The following is an 8,905-nucleotide window of genomic DNA, read 5'->3' as shown; positions in this document are numbered from 1 at the left end:
TAGAAACCTCTCCCTTCCTGATCTAATCAAACCTGTAAATGCTCCTTAAATAATTCTGACATAGGACTCTGATTCCATTGCAGCTTTGGCATGGAATTCAGGGAGCCAGGAGTCTCCCAGAATTCTCTGTAGAGATACAAGGGGAGGCCAGGCATAGTGGCTCATGCCTGTATCCCTAGCTACTCAAGAGAGTGGGATCTGAGGATTGCAGTTCAAGGCCAGCCTCTGTACTTAAAAGTCCATGAGACTCTTATCTCCAATTAACCACGAGAAATCTGGAAGTGGCTCTGTGGCTCCAGTGGGACAACGCCCAGGCCTAGAATTCAAGTTCCATGAGAGAGAGAGAGAGAGAGAGAGAGAGAGAGAGAGAGAGAGAGAGAGAGAGAGAGAGAGAGAGAGAGAGAGACAGAAAGAGAGAGAGCCAGAGAGAGAGCCAGAGAGAGAGAGCGAGACAGAGAGAGAGAGAGAGGGAGACAGAGAGAGACAGAGAGACAAAGAGAGACAGAGAGACAGAGACAGAGAGAGAAGACTGGAGGACTGGAAGAGACCCAAGTCAGGAGTTGAGGTCAGAGAGAATGGCTCCTTTGTCATTGGAGATGGGGTGACTCCCTTGTCATGAGATGAGCATCAGAAGCCTAGTCCTGCAGTAGTCCCAACTTATTGGTCAGAGGGTCATGTGAAATTCCAGCAAGCTGGGGAGGTCTGCCCCACAGGTTACTTGTGTATCCAGGGACACCTGAGGAAAAAAAGAAGAGGGAGAGGCAAATATTGCCTTAAACCATAAGAGAGTGAGATTTGATCTTGAGTTTTCTTTGGCAAGTTTAGTAGTCTCCCTCTTTACCCTTCCTCCCCCCAACATTGGTTAAAAAAAAATAGGGCCACTGACAAGTACAGAAAGTCAAAGAAGTGTTGTCTGTATCTGAATAGCGTTGTGATCACTCTGATTTCTATCTAAGAAAGGAGAACCTGACACTGTTGTAGGAGAAGTAGAAAGGAACTGTGGAAGGGAAAGTGAAGAACTTCAGAAAAAATTCACTACACAGACTTTCTGGCATACCAGCATGGGACAATCAGAGTTTGATACATCTAGATGGCATACAACAATCCCTTTATGTGGTCTCTTGATGCAACGAAGCCTTATAACCACAAGATGGAGGAGGCTCTGCTGGTACAACCAACATGATGTCCCTGGTAAACATAGCCATTCAGCGACCTTCCCATCCAGTCCCTCCCCTCCCTTCTCCTTCCCTTCCCTCCCCTTTTCTCCCCTCCCTTCCCCTTTCCTTCCTTTTCCTTCCCTCTCTTTCCTTCTCTGTATATGTCACTCTCTTTCTCTCTTTTCTCTCTGGAATTTGAAATCAGGACCCTGTACATGCTATACAAGCACTCTACCACTTGAGCCACACTCTGTCCCTTTATGCTTTAGTTATTTCTCAGAAAGCTCCTCATGCTGTTACCAGAGGTTGGACTTGGACTGCAATCTTCATACCTCTTCATTTGCATAGCTGCAATTATAGGCACAAAGTACCATACCTGGCCTATAAACTATTTTTTTAATATGTGCCAATCCTGGGACTTGAACTCAGAGTCTGGGTACTACCTCTGATCTGTTTTGCTCAAGGCTAGGGCTCTACTCTTTGAGCTATAGCCCCATTTCCAGATTCTTCTTCTTTGTGTGATTAACTGGAGCTAAGTCTTGGATTTTCCTGGCTTTGAACTGTAATCCTCAGATCTCAGCCTCCTGAGTAGCTAGGATTATAGGCATGAGCTACTATTACCCAGCAATACACTTTATTTTTTAGTAGTCAGAGGAGCACTCTAATAACAAACTATATAGTAGAATAAATACATAAGCCAGCAATATAGTGATTTATTATCATTAGTAAATAGCAAATATTATATACTGTATATATGTGCTATACTCCTATATAGCTGACAACATAGCAGGTTCTTTTTCTGTACCAGCTTCTTTACAAACACATGAGTAATGTGCTGTGTATGAAAACTATAATAACACTAAGGAATGGGAATTTTCACCTCCATTATATCTGATGAGATCAATGTCATATATGTATGGGGCCCCCACTGACTGAAACGAGCATCTGTGGAACACAACTGTGTATAAAATAGGAGTTTGAAAAACACCAGATGTCATTCCAAGAATAAGTGCCTAGAGAAGGAGCAAGATCAAAGCAATTAGGATTGTGGATTCTTCTTCTGTGTCAGCTCTCATCCTAAGAGAGGTCACCTGCAGTAATGGTGGCAGCAATGCTGACACATCTAACAAATTGTGTTTATCCCATTACCTGCCAGATGCTGTCATTATGAACAGTGTGTCATGAGATTCCTATAGAAATCGCAGGTGATAGTTTTATAGCCATCTTTTTCATAATGAAGCCCTATTCTCAGTCATCATTTTTAATAATATTTGAGTTACGTGTAAAGCTCTCAGTTGGTCTTGAGTCTGCACCTAATTATGTATCACTATAAAAAGTAAGTTGGATGTTCATCTGTACATTTTGCTAATCATCCTTCTTGGTTGGCTCCAGCTCTAACACAGAGTACACCTGCACACACCTCCTTCTGACAGCATTATTTAGGCAGAGGAAGACAGGCCTGGTTACCAGACATCTCCCCACTGCATGCACCTGCTCTTGTTGCTGTGCTAGAGCTGTAGCCTATTCAAGTGGGGTAGCTTTTCAGTTCTGCCTCTCAGCCCCAGGAGTCAATGTACAGGTGATTTGAGTGCTACCCCTTCCCTCCATCCAGCCTTCTGTCCACCTTTCTCATCTCCCCCCGCTACTCCGACTCTGATTGGGCCTCTATGTAGGTTATTACCAAGTGTTAAGCTCCACTTACCCATCCAGGTTTACAACTGTAAACACACAGATGGTACATTTTCACACCTGGTTGGTGAAAAATCTGTGTCTATCTCATTGATGTTTACTCTCGCTCAACCTCATTTCCATCATTTCCAAAATCAGCAACTAAAGAAACTCATTCCCAAATGGCCTCAGGACTATATTTTTTTATTTCTACTTAACATTAGCTAAGATGATTAAAAAGATCAGGAAAAAAAATCTTAAAAGGAGAAACCCAATGACTTAGCACTAACAGACTGTCCAGGAAAAAATTCCTTCTAGCAAGTTCTTAATTGAGACAAATAAAAGTTAAGTCAAAAGACAAATAAAAAAGATCAGAGGAGAAGAAATAGCTGTGTGGAAACAAGAGCAAATACAAAATGAGATTCTTATCATTCTCTCAAGAAAAAATAGGACAAGACATAAGTATCAGAGATATCAGAAACTGAGATATGGTAATGGTTCCCATTGCATCATAAGAAGGCACAAGCATTATGCAACTTTTTCCTTTTGGTCTTTATGTGGATGAAGTCCATATACTCTTCTCCTGCTTAGATTAATAGAATAAAATCAGTCTTCCCAGCACTTTCCTGAGGAAAAGGGATAAATGGATGTAGGAACTACATAACCATGTCTGGCCAAAACAAGACCCACATACAGCAAAGATGTTCTGTGAGAAGTCATTCAAGCAAAGGGAGGGTGGAGGATAGGACACATTGAGAGATGGTTCCTTGTGAAACCAGTGCTTTCCACACTTGATTTTCTCCACTCTTTGTTTATCTCTGTATTTCATCCATGTTTCTGTAAACCAGAGTCCTCTGAAGAAATTATATCTCTCAATTTGTTATTGTTTTCACAAAGGTGATATCAGGGGTTATAGTTACATAAGTCTCTCACCCAGTTTTCCTCTCCCATCTCCACACACAAGTTATGTAATTTATTTTTCAACATAATGTCCTGTGTGTTCATATACTGCATTGTTAAAAGGCAACTCATTTGAACTTAAAGACAATTATAAAAATAATAGAATTGAAAACTGAGAAACTGTAAGTTTATGAAGACTGCAAGTTTATCCACACACCTAGTATATGATAAAAGCAGGATTTGAATACCATTGTCCATATGCCTACAGAGTGTGTTTCCAGGAAGAAAAAAAAAATGTGCCTTGGAGCCTAAAAATCGAGCTCATGGACCTTAGGCCCTGGTGGTTCAGAAGGCCCAGCATTTGTTTTCCCGGGTAAAGCAAAGGTCCATCTCTTGTGATTCAATACTCTGGCTTGTGGAAGACTGACCCAATCTCTGCTGTTCCCTACTCATTGTTCCAAGTACTAGCAAGTCACAGAAGACAGACAAGCTTGGCAAGATGGGCAAGCAGCAGATGTGAGGAAGAAGGAAGAGAGGGAGAGAGACTGTGAGGAAATTGCAAAGTAAGAACAGGTTGTAAATAGGCAGAGTCATGAGAATTTCAGTCATAGAACTATTTTCTTCATTCATTCGTTTCTGTACGTGTGAGTATTACAGTGCACACTCCAGGCCTCACTAAGAATTTTCCTCCACAACATCTTGAGTGTCTCAAGCAAATGTTGTTTTCTTTTCCCCCAAAGCACTGAACAACTTCACCCTGAATCATGAACTGAGTACTTTACTACAAGCCTTAGGTTTCAGACACATAAACTTTGTTCCTGACACACTCTTCAACAAGTTTCAGTCGCTTAAGGATAAGGTGATGCTGGAAACTTCTCATCATGTTTCAGGCTTTGACTCACTAATTGGGCTCCCTCCTCGGGGTATACTCTAGGAATCCTCCAGGCCCTTTCATAGTATCAAGGACCACAGTTGATGTCTCTTGATCAATTGTGTTGGAGAAGACACAGAGCTATAACAAAGAGCAGTCCATCCTGTGGCCTGAGCATTTTAAGTGCTCTAAAGGCATCGTTCATCCAAAAATGGGACAACACACACACACACACACACACACACACACACACACACTTTATAAACACTTGAAAAAATCATTTCAAGGTGTTATTTTTTTTCTGATCATGGGGCTTGAATTCTGGGCTTGGGTATTGTCCCTGAGCTCTTCAGCTCAAGGTTACCATCCTACCCCTGGAGATGCAGCACCACTTCTGGCATTGCTTACTTTTAATTAACTTCTCATCATAGATGTGTTTTGAAATGAGTAGACAGTAGAAATTCAGCTCCCTAAATGTTTTGGACACTGAAAAAACAATTTCATCCTCTCGAAAAGATCAAGACTTCTGACACCCACTAAATGCTGGCATCCTCTCCATTCCCACACTCAAGTAGCATGCTACTAGCCCAGTCCAGGCTCCCCACTTACAAACACATAGTCACTGAGCCTGCTAAAATGTGCTTCTGAATTCACAGAACTCAACACATAGGGCAAAGTTGAAACCCTACTGATGCAACTGTCACCATCCACCAATTTTCTAGGAGTTAAGAATCTCACACAAACAAGAATTACAAAGCAAGCTATTGTATGTCAGCTTACACTAAACAAGACCCAGCTCCAATCTTTCCAATTCACCAGTGCAATTCATTCACTCTCACCCTGATGTGACTAGCAACTGGAGAAAACTAAGACTCATCATGTTTCACAGTGCTACCAAACACCACAAGGATAGACACTGTGGTACACACCTGTCAGCACAGTGGAGGCTGGCCAGGAGGATCCTGAGTTCTAAACCAGCCTCGTCTAAACAGCAAGACCCCATCTTAAAAGAAAACTAAATAAATAAAGCAACAAGCAAAAGATACTGTGAAATTTCTCTTCTTCACTATCCTAGACTCAATTCACTACCTTTATTTTGACAAACTTACCCGGATAAAGCCATCCAGCACATTAACTAATTGATTAATTAAAAAAAATAAAAGTAGACCCAGGCACCAGGGGCTCAGGTCTGAGATCTGAGGATCGAGGTTCAAAGCTAGCCTGGGCAAGAAAGTTCATAAGATTCTTATCTCCAGTTAACTACCAGAAAACAGGAAGTGGCACTGTGGCTCAATGGATGGGGCAGTAGCCTTGAGCTGAAGAGCTCAAGAACAGTGCCCATGCCCCAAGTTGAAGCCCCACGATGGAAAAAAAGTAAAATAAAAAATAAAAGTAAAAAAATAAATAGATAAAAGTAGATGAGTACCAGAGGCGCATGCATAAATATATGCGCGTGCACACGCGCACGCGCGCGCACACACACACACACACACACACACACATACAAATGTAGATCCGCCAACCTCCAGATCTACATCCAGACCTGGAACTGACTACTGTTTAAAATTGTTCTGGAACATAATCTATGCTGTCATTACTCATGATTACATTCAATCCTCCCTCAAAGGCAGATGCCATTTTTGTCACTGTTTAACAAAATACACTAAGCTTCAGTGATTGTGTAAGAAATTCCATGTAAAACAGATAGTACTCAACAAACCCAGAATCAAACCAAGATTTCCCCCCACAGAAAACAAACTGTATGCATTTTCCATTACACTGTGTTGCCCCTCAAGTGATATTTTATTTATTGGTCTAACAACCCACATGGACAGATTTGAGCATGGTCCCAGAACAAGGAAAACAAAGACATACTTGGAAGATTTTTAAAAGTTAGTGGCACTAAAACTCTTAAACTATCCTCTTCACTTGGGAGTCCCTGATGACTTTATAAATCTGCATTTGCTCAACTGAGGCTAACAACAATCACAATCAGATATGCCCAGACACATTGAACTTACACTTGATTGTAACCTTCTCCAATCTATGTGCCTTGAGTCACCAAATGGAGCTCGAACAATAGGTGCATTTGTCACATCACCCCTGCAGGTTCTTGCCGGCTCTTGATGGAGATTAGATCAATGAAGAAATTCCACTTGATGGGACTGGCTCCAACCCCACAGTACACATGTGAATGGGGCTAAATGACTGCAAACACCATGGACTTATGACACTTGTGCTATTAGGTAAGCCACTGATCCAAATCACCCAGCAACAGAACTCAGCTTCAGGATGGCTTTGGAGCCCTTCTCCGAACTAAAAGATTCAGGAAGCAGTCGCATTGGCATACATCTGAATCAAATAAAGCAAATAGATAAAGTAATTTTGTTTTTATGCAAACATTGTGCCACTTGAGACAATGTTGGCATGAAAATGCACTCAAGAGATTAGAAGCTAAATTGCATTGACTACACACACAGCTAATGACATGCTTTACTTCTCTGGAAGAATCAGCATTCATTTCCAGAATGACCTCCTTGTTTAAATGCTTCAAATCAAGACTACAATGAACAAGCTGCTCTACTGAATTCATAAGCAACTAAAATGTGGTAGCACCAAGCCACAATATGGGCAATTCTTTTGCCTGTGTAAATTTGAGATGATCATTGTTTGAGCACCAGCTTCCTCAGCTACTAATACTTACAAACAGTTTTATATCAAGTTAAAGAGACTCGTGTGTGTGTGTGTGTGTGTGTGTGTGTGTGTGTGTGTGTGTGTGTCTGTGTGTGTGTCTGTGTGTCTGTGTGTTCCAGTCCTGGGGCTCAAACTCCAGGCTTAGGCCCTATCCCTTAGCGTCTGTGCTCAAGGCTAATGATCTACCGCTTGAGCCACAGCTCCACTTCCAGTGTTGTGATGGTAAGAGTCTCATCGACTTTTCTGCTCTGACTGGCTTTAAACCTGGATTCTCAGATCCCAGCCTCTTGAGTAGCTAGGATTACAGATGTGAGCCACTGAAGCCTGGCAAAACTGTTGTTGTTGTTTGTTTGTTTGTTTAAGCCCACATGTCATGATTCATTTGCTTTTCTTCTCTCAACTCCAAATTTGACACCTCATTAATGAAGCAGGGAGGTCCCTGTTTGTTTCTGGACACCTAATTAAATTCATTTGTTTCTGAGCAAGATTGGAAGGACACCGTTGTAGCTGTGCACTTGGCCACTAATTGCACACTGAAGAAGTTTTTAAGTGTGCCTACCTTTCCCTAGAGCTCTGTCTTGTTACCAACACCATGGGAATTTGACGTTGTCTGCAGAGAGTTTTCACTGACCCTTAGAATAACGTGGCTACAATTTGAGATCAACTGACCCATAAATAGCATTTTGTATGCAGTAAAATTTAGGTCCAAAGACAATAGGTCAAGGTTGCTGAGCTGGGAGGTGACAAGGATTTTAAAGAAAGCACTCTGGATTTCACAAAGCCCAGATTCATATGACATTAGTTTTTCAACTTTAGCTCCAGTTACTGAAAGGCATATGAAAACACAGTGTGCTGTTCTCCATTCCCAGAGTTCTTGATTCTGCATGTCTGGAGTGATTTCTAACAAGTTCCAAGAGAATACTGATATCTATACCTATATCTATCTATCTCTAGTGGATGCAAACTTTGCAAGCTCTAAGAATAAGTAATTGAAAAAGAAAGAAATTACCTGGCTGTCCCCAAAGACACAAAAAGATGCATCTAAATTTTTAGAATAAAGAAGTATGTGAGCCAGGCACGGTGGCTCATACCTGAAATCCTAGTAGCTCAGGAGGCTGAGATGTGAGGATCAAGGTTCAAAGCCAGCCCGGGCACAAAAGGACCCTGAGACTCTTATCTCCAATTAACCTCTAGAAAATGGGAAGTGGGGCTTGGCTCAAGGGTAGGGGCAGCTCAGCCTTGAGCTGAAAAGCTCAGGGACAGTGCCCAGGTCAAGTTCAAGCCCCATGACCTACAAAAATAAAAAAAAAGAAGTATGTGCCAGGGGCTGGGAGTTTGGCCTAGCGCTAGAGTTCTTGCCTAGCATGCATGAAGACCCAGGTTCAATTCCTTGGTACCACATACATCAAAAAATCCAGAAGTGGTGCTGGCTCAAGTGGTAGAGCTCTAGCCTTGAGAAATCCAAGGACAGTGCTCAGGCCCTGAGCCCAAGCCCAGAACTGACAAAAACAAAACAAACAGCAAAGAAGGTCTATTGTAGGGTAGGTAAGTCAAGTGAATCTGTGTACATATTTCAAAAGCTATTAAATCAAGGGGGAAGAATTTTGACCATTCC

The sequence above is a fragment of the Megascapheus bottae genome, chromosome 19 (genome assembly GCF_031878675.1).
Source record: "Megascapheus bottae isolate mThoBot1 chromosome 19, mThoBot2.hap1, whole genome shotgun sequence".
Lineage (NCBI taxonomy): Eukaryota > Metazoa > Chordata > Mammalia > Rodentia > Geomyidae > Megascapheus > Megascapheus bottae.
The sequence above is the reverse complement of the archived record's forward strand: the minus strand, read 5'-3'. Positions refer to the sequence as shown.